The following is a 19917-nucleotide window of genomic DNA, read 5'->3' on the forward strand; positions in this document are numbered from 1 at the left end:
AGACAGCGTCAGAAGCGTCTAAAGAGAAACAGGACTGGACTGCTGGTGAGTGGTCCAAAGTCATGTTCTCTGATGAAAGTAAATTTTGCATTTCCTTTGGAAATCAAGGTCCCAGAGTCTGGAGGAAAAGAAGAGAGGCACTTCATCCACGTTGCTTGAAGTCCAGTGTAAAGTTTCCACAGTCAGTGATGGTTTGGGGTGCCATGTCATCTGCTGGTGTTGGTCCATTGTGTTTTCTGAGGTCCAGGGTCAACGCAGCCACATACCAGGAAGTTTTAGAGCACTTCATGCTTCCTGCAGCTGACCAACTTTTTGGAGATGCAGATTTCATTTTCCAACAGGACTTGGCACCTGCACACAGTGCCAAAGCTACCAGTACCTGGTTGAAGGACCATGGTATCCCTGTTCTTAATTGGCCAGCAAACTCTCCTGACCTTAACCCCATAGAAAATCTATGGGGTATTGTGAAGAAGAAGATGCAATACACCAGACCCAACAATTCACAAGAGCTAAAAGCCACTATTAGAGCAACCTGGGCTATCATAACACCTGAGCAGTGCCACAGACTGATCGACTCCATGCCACGCCGCATTGCTGCAGTAATACAGGCCAAAGGAGGCCCAACTAAATACTGAGTGCTGTACATGCTCATACTTTTCATGTTCATACTTTTCAGTTGGCCAACATTTCTATAAATCCTTTGTTTTTATTGGTCTTCAGTAATATTCTAATTTTCTGATATGATGAATTTGAGATTTTCATTTGTTGTCATTTGTAATCATCAAAATTAAACAAAATAAACATCTGAAATATATGAGTTTGTATGTAATGTATGAATATAATATACAAGTTTCACTTTTTAAATGGAATTACTGAAATCAATCTACTTTTTCATGATATTCTAATTTTATGACCAGCACCTGTATATATAAAAAAATCACTTTTCTTAATTCTATGCAAGCATTGTTACCTGGCAAGTCTCGATACTCTGTTTTATGCTTTAGAGCTTTTCCTTAGAAAATGTTTATTTAATGTGTGTTCCCTCTGGGGATAGCCGGAATAACGTTTCATACTGCCATCTAATGCCACATCCAACACTGTCATCCCTAAAAAACTATAAATAAGGAACTTATTTAACACATCAAAACTGAATAACAAACAACATAACAAAGAAGAGCTTCAAGTGGACAGAAAATGGCCAAGATAAACAGCAAGTTTATTGCGTCAGCTTAATGTCATGGACAACCAAAGCTCTATAGATTCTATCTCATTGTCACCATCCCAGACCATAGCTGTAAGTGTAACTGGGTAGCTTTAAAATTGCAGTATATAAAAAAGAAACATTGGAGAGAGAAACTTATATTAGCTCATAAATTCAATCAGCTATCATTGATTGGTGAATATTTGAGAAATAAAAGCAACAGCAGACATGACTTGGATTAGAGAAAGTCATTGTGAAATTTAAACAGGATTTCCTGACACCAAAGGATGTCCTTCACTGTCTCTCACTATCAAAAGTGTCCCTGATTGGTCTTCCACGAGTAACTCTTTGATGCGATAGATGTGACAGCAGAAAGTTGTTTTTCACAGGGCCAACACATGGCTGAACGATGATGAATCACAGCGAGACTGACAATAATATCACGACTGACATCAAAGCCACTGGTGGCAATCACATTAACTTTCTGACTGAGTTTTTACACACCACTGGGATGAGATGGATGTCTGCATTGGTGCACATCAATAAACACACACTCACTTATGCAGATGGGATGAAACAACACAAAAACAAACATCCTCTTGATGAATATCCCTTAGTTTGGTTCAGTATTCTCCCTTTCCGCCATCATTCCCCCTTCAGCTCCAGGTCCTTTCGCAAAGACACATTCAGCCACTCGGTTTAGGGAATTGGATGTGACAGCAGACCCTGAGAGGGCTTTGGCAGGTTATCAGGTTAACCTGTAGGGAAAAAAATGAAACAAGCAGCTTGACTCTCATACCTAACAGTTAAATCACTCCAGCAGCTTCTTCCTCTTCAACAGAGCTTCCCCTGGGTTAAAAAGACCCACATACATATTCATAGGTGTTACTAGTATCTGTTAACTTAGAGGCTTCAGCTTAGTAGACAGCACAAACACTTTCAAGTTATTAGCCATTGATATAAGCCGCAACCATTGTAGAAAGAAGAAGTGGCCTGGAGAGTTATCAAATAATTAGTTTATGTAACCTCAAAATCCCTCCTTTCTCATCTGATTGCAACAATTATGGGGAACATTAATTCAGGGCCATTCAGAGATGAGAAAGCTATCTCTCTGAAAGCAACATAAGAAATCAGATTAGTTTTGAGATGGACTCAAGGACTAAAACATGAATTAATAGACGCCTGTATGACATGATATGATGAAAAGTTACTTATTCACCGAGTTGATAGCACAGGGATTTTCCGAAAGTCCTCTGGTCTCACTGTCTTAAATGTTTAGGTTGTTTCCCTGCCTCCACACACCTTACTTAAATAAATGGCTGATTATAAGACTCCTGCAGCCTGTGGTGGCTTCTGAGGAGGGGGTGCAATCATTTAATGCATCATTTGGTGCTGGAGCAGAGACACGTCTAAAACATAGAGGACAGAGGGTCCTAAGGACTTAATTTGAAAACCACTGAGATAAGAGTTACTTTGGGAAAAACTAACTGAACTAAATTATTAAAAGTATTAGCGATCTAGTCAACACCAATCATCCACAATGAAACGCTTATAGACCACAAGAGAGGGACATTATCCTGAAATTTTGAGTTATTCAATAACTTTTCTTCGTGTTAGTGTGTATTTTTGATATCTGGCAAACTGCTAATAGCTGCTAACAAAGTGCAAACAGTTTTCTCTAAAAAATGCAAAGAGGAACATTGATATTCCACATCAAAAAACAATATCTGCTACTTTAAAAGTAAAGTGGAGGAAGTTCATCTATTTAGATCATCTAAATAAGTGGTCCTCCTAATTGTCAATCATTCTGTTGATATGTTTATGTAAGGACGTCCTATTTCCTAGTCCCCATTTTTAGTTACCGGCGGTGAGTCTGACATAGCGGAAGAATTGCAAATCTTCTATTGGAGAGTAAGCTTTTTTGAGCAATGCAAACAGCAACTTTTAAACAGAACATGCATGAGGAGAAATGGGCTTGTGCATGTTCTTGCACACGTTTAATAGGCGTTCCCTCTCAGGAACGGATACAGGGTTGTGCATGTACATTTTTTTTTAAAGCGAAGAGGGTGGAGCTTTTCAAAAATTACGAAAATCCTCCACTATACCTTTAAGAGTAGTTGTATGGAGTTTTAGCAATCTCTCTCTCTAGCAGCATAATGTGTACAACTTTTTCTCTGTTGTTGTAAATTAAAGTAAAATTAATTCTCCAGCTCCAGTTGTAGCTTTAACTCCAACTCCTGTGTTTACAAACAGCCTGAGGTTTAACAACAACCACAACCAATCAGTCAATGAATCTCATTTAAATTGCTCAGATTTATCTGAAACTTTGCAGCAATTCGCCTGAGTCCGACAAAGTTAAGGCATGATGCAACACAAAGCAACCCCAGAGGAATTTATATGAGCTGCTGTCAGCCACCTCTCTCTCTCACAACAAGTGAGTTTTAACTCTGACGGCCATAAACATCAGTCACTGCTGCTATCTTTTATGCCCAGGATGAAGGTGATGTTGGGTTATCTGCTTGCAAGCAATGCTTGACATCTAAATGATGACATGAAAATGTAATAATGGAGACAAATGGAGGTCAAGAAGATGGGAGAGGGGAAGAAATCAGTCTGAAGGATGAGCACTAGGTGTGGGAAAGTGATATGACTTTCTATAGGAATTTATTGATGTTAGCACTAATGGTAAATGTAATAGTACAACCATTAAAGGTTCTTACAGTAGTTCTGCAGTCCTGTGATAGATGTTGGCGCCCTTCAGATTAGTTTTGTTATTTCCCTTATATCAGAGATAGATATCTGAGTAAATATAAAAACAGTTATAAATGTATTCAATTTAATAGAGGGAATAACCACTGATTATTCCTTGCTGATCGGACTTCTCCTTTAAATCTGCAAACCCAGTAATCTGTAGCCAAGGACAACAGCTGGATTCCTGTTCAAGAGGCAGCAACAACTTCTACAAGCTGTGAAGTGTTTGCAAATGCATCAGCAGCAAAATCCTCAAAGTGAAAATCTAAGCACTCTGTCCGCATCAACATGGGTCCAGGGATGTGACAGAATGATCCTTCATATATGCTTTAGTTTATCGGTGGGAAATTATAGCGTTATTGCTTTTTTTCTTCGGTGCACTTTGGCTCAGCAGAGACATCTTGTAAAGTTGTATCAGTTATTGTGTGTTGTGAGAATACAGGTGCTGGTCATAAAATTAGAATATCATGAAAAAGTAGATTGATTTCAGTAATTCCATTTAAAAAGTGAAACTTGTATATTATATTCATACATTACATACAAACTCATATATTTCAGATGTTTATTTTGTTTAATTTTGATGATTACAAATGACAACAAATGAAAATCTCAAATTCATCATATCAGAAAATTAGAATATTACTGAAGACCAATAAAAACAAAGGATTTATAGAAATGTTGGCCAACTGAAAAGTATGAACATGAAAAGTATGAGCATGTACAGCACTCAGTATTTAGTTGGGCCTCCTTTGGCCTGTATTACTGCAGCAATGCGGCGTGGCATGGAGTCGATCAGTCTGTGGCACTGCTCAGGTGTTATGATAGCCCAGGTTGCTCTAATAGTGGCTTTTAGCTCTTCTGAATTGTTGGGTCTGGTGTATTGCATCTTCTTCTTCACAATACCCCATAGATTTTCTATGGGGTTAAGGTCAGGAGAGTTTGCTGGCCAATTAAGAACAGGGATACCATGGTCCTTCAACCAGGTACTGGTAGCTTTGGCACTGTGTGCAGGTGCCAAGTCCTGTTGGAAAATGAAATCTGCATCTCCAAAAAGTTGGTCAGCTGCAGGAAGCATGAAGTGCACTAAAACTTCCTGGTATGTGGCTGCGTTGACCCTGGACCTCAGAAAACACAATGGACCAACACCAGCAGATGACATGGCACCCCAAACCATCACTGACTGTGTAAACTTTACACTGGACTTCAAGCAACGTGGATGAAGTGCCTCTCTTCTTTTCCTCCAGACTCTGGGACCTTGATTTCCAAAGGAAATGCAAAATTTACTTTCATCAGAGAACATGACTTTGGACCACTCACCAGCAGTCCAGTCCTGTTTCTCTTTAGCCCAGGCAAGACGCTTCTGACGCTGTCTGTGGTTCAAGAGTGGCTTGACACAAGGAATGCGACAGCAGAAACCCATGTCTTTCATACGTCTGTGTGTGGTGGTTCTTGAAGCACTCACTCCAGCTGCAGTCCACTCTTTGTGAATCTCCCCCACATTTTTGAATGGGTTTTGTTTCACAATCCTCTCCAGGGTGCGGTTATCTCTCTTGCTTGTACACTTTTTTCGACCACATCTTTTCCTTCCCTTCGCCTCTCTATTAATGTGCTTGGACACTGAGCTCTGTGAACAGCCAGCCTCTTTAGCGATGACCTTTTGTGTCTTGCCCTCCTTGTGCAAGGTGTCGATGGTCGTCTTTTGGACAACTGTCAAGTCAGCAGTCTTCCCCATGATTGTGTAGCCTATAGAACTAAACTGAAAGACCATTTAAAGGCTTTTGCAGGTGGTTTGAGTTAATTAGCTGATTAGAGTGTGGCACCAGGAGCCATCAATTTTGAACCTTTTCACAATATTCTAATTTTCTGATATGATGAATTTGAGATTTTCATTTGTTGTCATTTGTAATCATCAAAATTAAACAAAATAAACATCTGAAATATATGAGTTTGTATGTAATGTATGAATATAATATACAAGTTTCACTTTTTAAATGGAATTACTGAAATCAATCTACTTTTTCATGATATTCTAATTTTATGACCAGCACCTGTATGATTAGTTTTATGGGAATTTGGAGCATGTGAAAAGGCAGCCCTCCCTTTTCACAAATGCCACAGAACAGCACGCTACAATGTAGCTGGCTAACGTCACACACACCTGCACACACCTCCATACACAAGCGCGCACACACGAATCTGAGACTTTCACTCGCGGAGCCGGCAACCGCATATGAGAGCTCTTTGTCACGCCAACACTCCAAAAACTTTCAGTACTTACCTGAGTGACCAGCCATCGCAGCGTTCGGTGAGGTACCCGCCGATATCGCTCCATAATCCCATACCGCTCCAGTTTCCACACATTGCACACACAAACACAAACGCGCACACACACTTCCTGGTCCGACAACTTCTCCTCCCCTGGGAAACACGAACTGTGGGTAGGGGAATAATTTATGTCTCATTCAGCCAATCAGAGGCTTTGATTACCTGACGGGGTGAAACTGAGTGTTTGATGCATTTAAAATGCTATTTTTAGGTGTAATGTTGATGTAATGAGAAATGTGTTTTATTGAATGTATGCATACAGTAATGTGGTTAATGTAGATTGCTTAGGCATGTAATTTAACAGTGAAAATGAAGTAGTGCATTGTTTCAGCTGTACCTTTTTTTTCTTGCATAGTGGTCTCATCCAATCAGTCAGTGATTTAGTCCAGTAGGCATGCAATTTGCCAATTATGTCTGTTTGTATAAAAACCCTACTTTTTCCTCAGTTTGTTGGTTGGATGCTAGGAGAAAGGTTGGTGCCTGAGACTGTCGTGTTCAAAAGAGGTATTGCTCTCTGTGCTTAGATTTATTATTAGTTATTATTTTGAACAACCATCGTGTTGATTTTGTTTATGTTTTGGAAAGTCTTTTTGTTACTGCACTTTTTGGTTAGAGCACTGTAAATAAATATACACCACGTCATTTGCACTGGACCTCCTTGTTGAGTGCTTTCATTCCATTTGGGTGGCCATCCTGCAGTGAAACCTGAGCCAGAGGGCTCACCAGTTTCACATTTGGTGTCAGAAGTGGGATCGTGGCGCCGACACGAAAGTCAACAAGAAAGAAGTGCAAGCAGAGTGAGATGGCTTACAGGAAGTTGAAGAAGACCAACCCCCTGGGTCCAGGTGAGGAAGAGGTCGAAGGAGCCATAGGAGGAGAGCAACAGACACAACCTGATGACGACGACAGGCCGCAAGAAGCACTCAACCTTTCAGACCTGTACAGCCTACTGCAACGGTCCATGCGGACGCAGGAGAAAGAGAGGGAGAAACAAGAGCAGCGGTGGCGCAACATTCAAGTTCAACTGGGTAACGTCCGTGATGAGCTGGAGGACCATCGCAGGAGTTCCAGGGGAGGGCAGCAGCAGCAGCAGCCAGATGGAGCAAAGCCAGCAACCCTCCCAGCGGCAGCGGCGCATCCAGCGGCAGCGACCCTCCCAGCAGCAGCGGCGCATCCAGCGGCAGCGACCCTCCCAGCAGCAGCGGCGCATCCAGCGGCAGCGACCCTCCCAGCAGCGGCGGCGCATCCAGCGGCAGCGACCCTCCCAGCAGCAGCGGCGCATCCAGCGGCAGCGACCCTCCCAGCAGCAGCGGCGCATCCAGCGGCAGCGACCCTCCCAGCAGCAGCGGCGCATCCAGCGGCAGCGACCCTCCCAGCAGTGGCGGCACATCCAGCGGCAGCAGCCCTCATGACAGTAGCAGCAGCACCGGCACATCCAGTGGCAGCAACCCTCCAAGCAGCACCGGCAGCAGGGTATCCAGCACCACCACCAGCCCCATGGATGCCAGCGGCAGGCCCATCGATCCTGTTTCCTGATCCAGCAGCACCAGCGCCAGCAACATGGACCAGAGCAGCAGTGCCGAAGCTAGAGGACAGCGATGATGTGGAGCAATACATGACCACCTTTGAACGTCTAGCCACAGCCTACAGGTGGCCCTTAGCCCAGTGGGCTACATTCCTTGTACCGTACCTGTCTGGCAAAGCTCGGGCTGCATACGTCGCCATGGATCCTTATGAAGCCGTGGACTACTTCAAGGTGAAGAATGCCATCTTAGCCAAATATGAGATAAACGCCGAAAGCTACCGAACACGGTTCAGGGAGCCGAACATTCAATCTGGTGAGACGCCGAAAGAATTCTACAACCGGCTGAAGGACTTGTACCAAAAATGGATTCGCCCAGCGGAGCACACTGTGGAAGAAATCGGTGAAGTGCTCATTCTGGAACAATTCTTGCGCTCACTCTCCCTGGAGGTAAGAGTGTGGGTCAAAGAGCACAACCCCAGCACAGGCCTGAAGGCCGCAGAGCTAGTGGATGGTTACCTGTCAGCCCGCCGCGGACTGAAGGACTTCAGATTCCAAGGCCCCAACAGAGCACCTCAACCGCCGAAGGGTAAGTCTGTGGGATATGGGAGTGGAGTTGGTCCTGGTCCGGGGAGTGGTACACAGAGTAGGGGCCCAAGCACTAGACATTACATGCCTCAACACCCCTCTCAGCCTAGACCTACTGACACATCCACAACACACAATACACCTGCTAACACACAGGCTGTATGTCATTATTGTGGTAAGCCAGGTCACTGGGCTAGAGTTTGTCCTCTGAAGAAGGTTAGGGGTGCTACTTGCAGTATGGTTTCTGTGCCTAGACCTATGACTGATGCTGTGTATGCTGACAGTGTGCCAGTAATGGGTGTGATTGTGAATGATAAACCGGCAAGGGCTCTCCTGGACACAGGCAGCACCCACACTTTGGTGCAACCTCACCTGGTTCAGCAGCCTGAAGCTTTGACTGGCGAGAAACTGCGAGTAGTGTGTGTGAATGGTGATGTCCATGAATACCCCATAGCACTTGTGTCTGTTAAAGTGCAAGATCAGATGTTCAGGTTAGAAGCCGGGGTTGTTAAAGGCTTGAATTATCCTGTGGTCTTAGGTCAGGATGTGGGGATTCTGCCAGACCTGGTGCAGGCTTCTCTCCCAATGAGTTGCGTTGCAACCAGGGCACAGGCTAAAAAGGCGCAGGAGTTGTTACGTGAAATGCCATACAGTGGAGAAGATTTTGGTTCCCCTGTAAAAATGAGAGACAGGAAGACACGCCGACAGCGTAGGCATGACAAACTAGTTGGCACAGTCAAAGTCATGTCTGGTGAAGAGCTAGCGGCAGTTCCTGATGCAGGGAAGGAGATGTGGCAAGTTCCTGATGATCTGAAAGAATTGCAAAACCAAGATGTTTCACTGAAGGAGCTGTTTGACCAAGTTGTTGAAGTGGATGGTGTGGGCACAGGCCAGGAAAAGACATTGCTGGGTGAATTTTACTTTGTGCGTGATGGCTTGCTGTATCATCAGCCTGAAGGTGGCAGTGCAGAGCAGCTAGTAATACCGACCTGTCTAAGACAGAAGATTTTGTGTTTGGGTCATGACATTCCTTGGTCGGCACATTTGGGAAGTGTGAAAACTTTGCAGAGGATTTCAGACAGATTCTTCTGGCCCGGGTTGTATACTGATGTGCAAAAACACTGCAAAACATGCCCCACATGCCAGCTTTACAGCAAACACAAAGTCAGGCCATATCCACTTCAGCCGTTGCCAGTGATAGATGTCCCATTCACCCGAATAGGTATGGACATTGTAGGACCTTTAGAGCGCACACAATCAGGCCACCAGTACATTTTGGTAATCTGTGATTACGCCACACGTTATCCTGAAGTGTTTCCCTTACGCAAGGTTACGGCTAGAGCCATTGCCCCTGCACTATTACAGTTATTCTCAAGGGTGGGAATTCCCCGGGAAATACTGACGGATCAGGGAACAGCTTTCCTTTCAAACACCTTAAAGCAGGTTTATGGGTTGTTGGGTATTAGTGCGATCAGGACCACTCCCTACCATCCCCAGACAGATGGACTTGTTGAGAGGTACAATCAGACACTGAAAGGTATGCTGAGGAAATTTGTGTCTGCCAACGGCAAAGATTGGGACCGCTGGCTGCCGTACCTGATGTTTGCCTACCGTGAGGTACCTCAAGCATCCACAGGGTTCTCGCCGTTCGAACTCCTGTACGGCAGACATGTGCGCGGACCCCTTGACCTGCTGAAGGATGCCTGGGAGTCGCCCAAGGCCACCACCTCCAACGTGATCTCCTACGTCATTGCCATGAGGGACAGGATGGAGGAGATGGCCAGCCTCGTTCGAGACAACCTCCAGAGTGCCCAGGTGACCCAGACCACCTGGTACGACCGGAGTGCACGACAGAGAACCTTCCAGCCTGGCCAGAAAGTCCTCCTTCTCCTGCCCACTGAAGAGAATAAGTTGCTGGCGAGGTGGCAGGGTCCTTACAGCATCAGCAGACAGTTGGGGCCTACCACCTATGAGCTGGAGATGCCAGAGAGGAGGAAGAAGCGGCAAGCGTTCCACGTCAACCTCCTGAAAGAGTGGAATGAAAGGGAGGCACCACCTAGTCCACAGCTGTTGGTGCAGGCCGTGAAGGAAGAGGAGGACACCCCTGAGCAATTCTTCCCGACCGAACAGCCAGCTGGGACATTGGACTTGTCCCATCTAACCCGTCAGCAGCAGCAAGAGATACAGGCCATTGTTCCTGAAGGCCTGCTCAGTGACCAGCCGGGGTACACACCGGTGGCAGAGCACCCCATCCGTCTGAAAGACTCTACACCCGCCAGACAACGGATGTACAGAGTTCCAGAGCGCCTGTTACCTGCTCTCCGGGAGGAGCTTCAGGTCATGCAGAGACTGGGGGTGATTGAGCGTTCGGAGAGTGCCTGGAGCAGCCCAGTGGTCCTTGTGCCGAAGAAGGACGGCACAATGCGCTTCTGCATTGACTTCCGCCAGGTGAACGCTCAGTCACACTTCGACGCCTACCCCATGCCCCGACTTGAAGACCTCATCGAGCGTCTGGGAGGCGCCCAGTACATTACCACGCTGGACCTTAGCAAGGGGTACTGGCAGGTGCCCCTGGCAAAAGAAGCAAGACCCTACACCGCCTTCAGGACACCCCAGGGCCTCTTTCAATTCACAGTGATGCCCTTCGGCCTGCAGGGGGCGCCTGCAACATTCCAGCGCCTGATGGACCGGGTGCTGGACGGCACCGGCGCCTTCGCGGGTGCTTATCTTGATGACATCATCATCTACAGCAGCAGTTGGGCGGAGCATGTGCAGCACCTGGCCGAGGTGTTGCACCGCATTCACCAAGCGGGGTTGACCATCCAGCCCAACAAGTGTGCCTTTGTTCAGCAAGAGGTGCGCTACCTGGGGCACATTGTTGGACGCGGAGTCATCAAGCCTCAACAAGACAAGCTCCAGGCAATCCGGGACTGCCCGCGGCCAGAGACCAAGAAGGGGGTCCGCTCTTTCTTGGGGCTCGCAGGGTGGTACCGGAGGTTCGTCCCCAACTTTGCCACCAGAGCAGCCCCTCTCACCAATCTCACCAGGAAGTCTGGCTCAGTCCGAGTCAGGTGGGAGGACCAGCATGAAACGGCCTTCAACGACCTGAAGGAGGCCCTCTGCAGCGGGCCAGTACTGCAGAGTCCAGACTTCAAGCAGCCGATGACCGTCCAGACTGACGCCTCCGGTGTTGGTCTGGGGGCCGTGCTCCTTCAAGGTGAAGGAGATCAGCAGCGACCTGAGGCTTACATAGGCCGCAAACTTTTTCCAAGAGAGACAAGGTACTCTGCTGTTGAATTGGAGTGCCTTGCTGTGAAATGGGCCCTGGACTCCTTTCGTTACTATCTCTTGGGTCGACAGTTTGTTTTAGAGACTGACCACCGGGCCTTGAAGTGGCTCGGGCAGATGAAAGACACAAATACCCGCATCACCCGTTGGTTTTTGGCCTAGCAGCCATACAGTTTCCAGGTCCGCTATCGGGCGGGAAAGCAGAATGCAGTGGCGGATTATCTGTCTCGCCACCCAAGTGGCGAGCCTCCAGAGGAAGGGGGAAATGTGAAAAGGCAGCCCTCCCTTTTCACAAATGCCACAGAACAGCACGCTACAATGTAGCTGGCTAACGTCACACACACCTGCACACACCTCCATACACAAGCGCGCACACACGAATCTGAGACTTTCACTCGCGGAGCCGGCAACCGCATATGAGAGCTCTTTGTCACGCCAACACTCCAAAAACTTTCAGTACTTACCTGAGTGACCAGCCATCGCAGCGTTCGGTGAGGTACCCGCCGATATCGCTCCATAATCCCATACCGCTCCAGTTTCCACACATTGCACACACAAACACAAACGCGCACACACACTTCCTGGTCCGACAACTTCTCCTCCCCTGGGAAACACGAACTGTGGGTAGGGGAATAATTTATGTCTCATTCAGCCAATCAGAGGCTTTGATTACCTGACGGGGTGAAACTGAGTGTTTGATGCATTTAAAATGCTATTTTTAGGTGTAATGTTGATGTAATGAGAAATGTGTTTTATTGAATGTATGCATACAGTAATGTGGTTAATGTAGATTGCTTAGGCATGTAATTTAACAGTGAAAATGAAGTAGTGCATTGTTTCAGCTGTACCTTTTTTTTCTTGCATAGTGGTCTCATCCAATCAGTCAGTGATTTAGTCCAGTAGGCATGCAATTTGCCAATTATGTCTGTTTGTATAAAAACCCTACTTTTTCCTCAGTTTGTTGGTTGGATGCTAGGAGAAAGGTTGGTGCCTGAGACTGTCGTGTTCAAAAGAGGTATTGCTCTCTGTGCTTAGATTTATTATTAGTTATTATTTTGAACAACCATCGTGTTGATTTTGTTTATGTTTTGGAAAGTCTTTTTGTTACTGCACTTTTTGGTTAGAGCACTGTAAATAAATATACACCACGTCATTTGCACTGGACCTCCTTGTTGAGTGCTTTCATTCCATTTGGGTGGCCATCCTGTAGTGAAACCTGAGCCAGAGGGCTCACCAGTTTCACAGAGCAGCTTAATGTAGATTGTTTGCTTTCAAACATTGTTCGTTGTACCGGATGTTCAGATCATTCTTGAATATGTCAAAAATATAGCAGAAAGTAAAAATATTACCAAAAAAAATATATCTTTCTCCTTTTTTAAAAAGAATTATATAACAAGGCTACAAGAGGATACAGTTGTTGTATTAAACATGCTATTCATTTTTTTGTTTTCTGTTTTCTGTATTATAGATGTTTTATCTGCAATATCCTAATCTTAAATGTCATATTTTTATTAGATTTTTGCAGAAAATTATCATAATCACTAGAAATAATGGTTGGAAAATATCACTCTATTGAATCAATCTATTTACCTTATTCTTTTACTCTTCTTACCCTCATATGGATTGCTGATCTGTCCAGGTTGTACCCCTCCTTTCGCTCATAGATTGCTGGAGATGATGGACTGAATGGACGGACTGATTGGTGGATGGGTTGGTGAGTTGTACACTGATAACCTGATAAGTCAGATTGGAAATGTGCAGCAGGTTTAGTTCTTCACATGATTAATCCAGGACTGAGTCTGTTTGGGGAAGGAGGGACATTCAGCGGAGCCTTCCAAGCTGATTGGATGAAGCAAAACCCAGTGGCTACCTACCAAAGTTTGGTTTCAGCCAATTATGGTTACAAAATAAAATATCAGCAAATGCATTGAGAACTACACCAATTTAAGCTTTTACGCTCCTGCTGAGTCTGTCGAAACAAATCTAATACCAGCAGCTAGGCACATGTCCTGCTGTGCTGTCCAGTTTATTTGGTGCAGTTGTGGTCTCAGCAGCTCTTATTTTCGTCACCTCTATATGCTCCACCTAAAACCATAAAATTACAACATGATTGCCTGACCTGTGTTGGGTTGGTATTGAATGATAGAAGCTAGGGCAGCACATTTGAATTCTTATATTTAATTTCTCTTTATTTGATCAAGGAAATTGCAAAAAAAAACATTTGTCTAAGAAAAAAGAGATGTCATGTGCCAGGTTATAACAAAAATGTTAATTTCCACCCGCAGTCCCTGCACAGGCTGATGTTATACTTACAAAAATTCATAAAATATGTACAGAATAATACATGTAAGCGTCACTTCATTCACATCATAAAAGCATATGTTTTTGAACACACAAATACCTGTGAAGTTTTATGGTAGGCAAGGTAACTTTGGAGTAAAAAGCACAGCCTGCTTTTATATAGTGCAAGTCAGTATGGACTCCTAAAACAAAATGGAACTACATGAGTTATATAAGTTACATGGGTTACGAGCTAGGAACAATAGGTAGGAGATATAATATGAGATAAAAATATGTATTTTTATTAGATACATTGCAGGACCGAGTAATTACTCCCTTAGTCTTAGACACAGAGTGTATACCAAACAAAGTTTTGATGCATACAGCTTTTCAACAGTGAATGAGCAGCTTAGCAGTGAAATTAACATTTCTATCTATAAAGTGCAGCAGTGATCAAAATCTTAAAATTGCGGGAGAAGAGGGAAACCAGTTTAAAGACATGGTGCAAAAGGCAATGATACGGAAGGTTCAAAATAGATAAATACAAATGGCGCAAAATTCAGTAAAACACTGAGTTCAGTTCTACTTCTAGGGATTTAAAACTTCGCCATGTAGTGCAAGTATTATGTTTACAGTGGGATGCAGAGTCTCCATTTGTGACTTGATTAGAGTTTCAACAGTTCAACAGTCTTATTGCAGTGGAGAAAAGCTGTTGCCTAACCTGTTGGTCCTGCATCGAATGCTGTGAAGCCTCTTCCCAGACTCACAAGTGAGTTTCAAGTCCAGCCAAAGTAAGACCTATGATTTAAATGAAAGACATATCATTAAGAGTTATTCATGAAACATTATTAATGTGGAGAAACACACAATTTGGATCAATTATTTATTATTTAGTTTAAATTACCTCTAAATACTCTTTACCTCTTTTTTTTCCTCCTATATGCTGTCTATACATCCTTGGCATTAATCCAAACACAGTAAATTTGTCGAAACTACTTTTATGTCTAAAACTGTCTGTTTGGTGCCTTTCCGTAGAGTTCAACTGATGTGCTGCATCTTAATTGTGAGTTGTTGATAGTGCTGGTTTCCATATATCACCCAAAAAAAATGATGTTAGCAGCTATATCCTGGGCAGCTGCTCCCTGCTGACTCTTTTCTCCTACACATGGTGACACACCAAACAGTTTTGAGAAAATAAAATCAACTAACTCCTATGTCTTCTGACCCAGTGTTACAAAGTCCATATCAAATCTTTATTTCGGACTACAAAGATGAGACACATTCTTTTTGTCAAATTTTAATGCATTTTTTATTTTGGGATTTTTTTTATGATAGAAATTGACAATGAATAGAAATCCTCCACCAGACAGGCAGTGACAGCGACGCATGTTTTACCATAGTTATTAAAATAGCTTTGTGTATAAAGCTTGATTCTGAAATATCTAATGACAATTTTTACTGGTTTCTATATTGACAGGTGGAACAACCAGGAAACACAGAAGTCTGCATGGACGGAAACAGCTCTGAAGTGTTTGGGAAGAGACGCGATCCACCTGGATGCTTTGAGCTTCCCCTGATGTGGTAAGGCATTATTGGCATTATCACACAAAGAATTATTGTTCTGTTTTTTCTCAGAGAGACATCCTTAGTGTGTGCACAGATTTGCACTGATCAGAGACATTTGGTGAGATGTCTAAAGAACGTTTCCATCACTTAGAAGTACAAATGACTGCCTGACCCATCAATTCAGCAGTACAGCTACAATCATCAATAACATATAGCCGGGATCTGACAGAAAGTTGTTGTTTTTAAGATTTTCTTTTTATTATAAAACTGGAATGTTAGATGTGCATTTATATTCACATGTCTTGTTAACATCAGATCCATAATCTGCTGCATTTACAACTGCAGCTCTTTTGCAGCTTTAAAACTAAATGCTGAAGGTTTTTCTCAGTAGTATCAAATCATGAGAAAGAAAAACTTCTTAAAGGTAACTTAAACACAGCTGTCTGGACACATGCTTTTATGGATGGTACCGTTAAAGCCTGTGTCCACACAGGCTTTAACGGTACCATCCATAAAAACCACTACAGCCCAATGACCCAAACACCTGTGCCTTAAGAGTGGAAGAAAATCTTTCAGATAACATCTGCATCTAAGGTGCATATTTTTGGAGTGTGGAAGGAAAATAAGATTAATCATCTCAAAATGCAAATCCCAAAATGTAATCTACCTAAAGAAATGCTGCAGCTGATAATCTAACAGATAGATGATGGATGATAACAGATACTTTTTAATATTAGTGTTTAATCCTTTAACTCTTGTTTATATTATTGCAGATTAAAAATTAAATATTGATATTTTAGTTTTAAGCGAATACCTGCACCGATTTGAGTATTTAACCAGGAATTTGTTTAAATAATCATTATGATGAACCAATAACATTAATATCAACAAGAAGGTCTGCTGTTATTCTTAATATAAAGCAAGAAGATAATTTGTTTCGCATGATAACCAGTCTTTAATATGCATACTCAAGTGATATTACTGAAAAGCTGAGCCATCTGTAATAAAGCCTCTATGGACAGTCTTCTGACTCGCTATCATGAGCTCGTCTCCCAACAAGATATGAAATGCTTCAGATCCAAATTTTTCCCCTCCCCAGAGCAGTCGTCTAGAAAGGCCGAATGTTATTTCCATATTTATTGTGCTGCATCCTTCCTCCGATGAATAAATCAAAGGTGCAGCTAATAGCCTTCTCCAGAGTCCCTAATAAATCTCTACTTTAATGCACATCATTAGGTACTTGCTTTTATATGAGGTTGCTCAAAATACCGCAAGTGCTTTGTTTCAATTTACTAGTCATTTCTAACCTTGAATCTGTGGCACGTCCCTTTTTCCTCTTGTGTGGTCTCTCCCCTTGCCTTCTTACTGAGTCTCAATGGTCTGGGGACGCTCCAATGAGCTTCAATGCAATCCTCTTCCTGATTAACAACAGTGTACTGAGCTAATTAGGATACCAACAGGTGGGCAATTAGAGAAGTGAATGTAAGCTGAGACTGGGGAGACGAGGAAACAGGTCGGGGACACATTTCCTTTGATTGTGAGATGTTGCCCTCATATCACCTACAACTCCTCTGTAGCATTCATTATGAGCCTCTAAAAATACTAAATCCACCAAACATAAGTTTCAACTTTGTTACAGGTCTAATAACCCCAGCAGGCTTGTGGAATGATGGCTTGAGTGGGTTTCTTTCAACAATCCTCTTGTTTCCATTATGAAAGGTGAACCTACTTCCATGTTTTGACACTTATAAGTTCCTTCCACCTTCTACAAAACATCTTTCAGTTTCCTAAAGCAGCAGTTTAAAGAGCAACCAACCTGAATATCCTCAGTTCCTTCATGTGGAGCTGCCTGCTGTGTTATATATACACTACTCAAAAAATTAAAGGAACACTTTGTAACTTACAAAAAGTGCAGAATGGGAGAACAGAGATAAACAGAATTTGGAAAAGTGGTCCCTATGTCCTCCAACAGCCTAAATGTATAGCAGCATAAATATTGAAAAATAGTTCACAATAACTGACTATTTTGGATGAGGTATGTGAAAGAAAAAAAATCATTCTTAAGGTTTAGTGGGTCAAGCTAAATTCCTCATTTTAACTGTACCGAAATATGGTTCAGCAACACCAGCTTCTGCCCTTTCTGTTGGACTCATTTTATTCATTAGGGGACATCTCATGGCAATCATCTAAGGGTTTGGTGAGTATAAAAGCAGATTATATTCAGAGACAAAGCTTAATTCATTTTTTAAAATTTGCTTCCATTTGTCTCTACTATAGAACTCAATTGAGATATATTAAAGTTTGTACATAAGGATAACTAAAAAAGTTAAAGGAAAAGGAATACTGCAGAATACCGTTATGGTTTGTAAGGCATAGGGAGCAGTTGTGTGAATGGAGTCCAAATGAAATGTTGGAGGTCTTGAATATGTTCAATGAGACCTCTTTTAACACTCTTTCCCTCTTCCACCATTCTCCACCCTTTCCTGCCAGAATTATTGTCATTTCACACACACACTCATACACACACCAGCCATCTGTGTTTCCATCAATTTGAAGCCTGTGTGTAGGAGGCCCATAATGGAACATCTGCATGAATAGAGTATTTTTCAAAATACGCCACGGACGAGAGAGCTACGTGAAAATAGCGAGGCTAAATCTGAGCTCAGCTTGGTGTGGCCAGATTAATCATTTTAATATTTCCAACTGTAATTCTAATGCTCAGCTTTTTGGTGAGACCCGGCTGGTGGCATGGCTCAGAGAAAAATCACACAACAGATCAACACCAAATACAGCCTCTTCCTCCTCAGCTGCTGCTTCTTCCTCATACACCAGCATGAGCTCAGAGGGGAAATCAGTTTGAATGCAGAAACAGAACCATAACTTTTAAATAATTCAAATACAGGAAAAAAAAAAAAAAAGGAAAGAAAAGTATTTCTTTTGGATGCAGAAACTCCAGGCATGATTCCTCTGTCTCCTGCAGGGAGCTGTTGCTCAGAAAGGTATGCATAAAAACGACTCTGCAGAGGAGAAAAAAAATCAGTTGGAAAAGGAAAAGCTTTACTACAGCCACAAATCAGTTCCACGGCTGTATGATCTATTCATTCTTCAGAGAATACCAATGTAAACTCCAACTCAGTTCCAGCCAGTTTCAGCATACACAGCTTAGCTCAAAAATTTTTTTTTTTATCTTCCGGCAAATTTCCACTCGTTGGATCTCGGGAGTACTTCTTCTGATGTGCTCAACTTGATTTAATGAAACCCAACCCTCTTCCCATTTAGCTCCCCTCGCACATAGTTTGGCAGATGTTTTGTTTTTTGGGGGGGCGGGGGTTTGTATTAATAAAGACTGTAATAAAATTAAAATCACATTCATTTACTGTGTGACAGCTGGTAATTCAGGGCATAAGAGATTAGCTCTGCCCCCTAGAATCCCTGAGCCTGTGTCTGAGCGGTAACTGGTTTTGCTTTACAAACTTAAGGGCATTTTACAAGTTTATAACATGCTGATTTCTTGGGGTGCTTAACATATGCTGCATATAGTTAAGCTGCATAGCTTTCAGAAGGACAAACTCCCCTTTTTCCCCTCTTTTATAGAATAAAAGAGGGGAAAAAGGAGTGGGGAAATACAATAAAAAATTGTTTATTGTGTAGGAATTATATAAAACACCATAATCTAAGTAACTGGTCCTCCTGATTGTCAATAATTTTGGTGATATGTTTACATAAGGCCGTGCTCGTCCCGATAGCTATATCTGTGGTGAGCTACAGTTTCAGACAGTCATTGAAGTTCACCTTTCTTACCACGGTTCTTTGAAAATGGCTGAGGGTCATAAGAGAAAAAGCATCTATGAAGTGTACGAGAAGAAAAGAAAGGCCTCAGAAGAGGCAGAAATATCACAGAATGCTTTGCATGGAGAGCTCTCCTTGCAAAGCATCATGGGATTTGCTGTCACAGCGGCCCACTGCCGGGTAGCAACAGCGGGCTGCTGCGACAAAGATCGGACTAATGACAAAGGTGGCGCAAGCACTGCATAGTGAAGGAGGTTAACTGATTTCATTATAAAGTCCACTTTATAGTCCCCGTTCTATTGAGGGATTTAGTGGTTAGAGTGGACGTTTGGACACAGTAAGCTTTTATGAGCTATGAGAACAGTAACTTTTCAACAGAGAGCGTGCACGAGGAGAAATGGGCTCATGCACGCTCTCGCACGTGCATTTTTTTTTTTAAGTGGAGCAACAGGTCTTTTAAAAAAATAGCAAAAATCCTCCAAAATACCTTTAAGGTGACTATGCCCTGAATTTTACAACTTTTCATTTGTATTTGAACCAGCACAACATGGTTCTATCTATTGTTTTATCTGAAGTTAAAACATCTGTAAAGTTTTTAAAAAGTGAG

This window comes from Cyprinodon tularosa, unplaced genomic scaffold (genome assembly GCF_016077235.1).
Source record: "Cyprinodon tularosa strain WSP-4 unplaced genomic scaffold, ASM1607723v1 ctg90, whole genome shotgun sequence".
Lineage (NCBI taxonomy): Eukaryota > Metazoa > Chordata > Actinopteri > Cyprinodontiformes > Cyprinodontidae > Cyprinodon > Cyprinodon tularosa.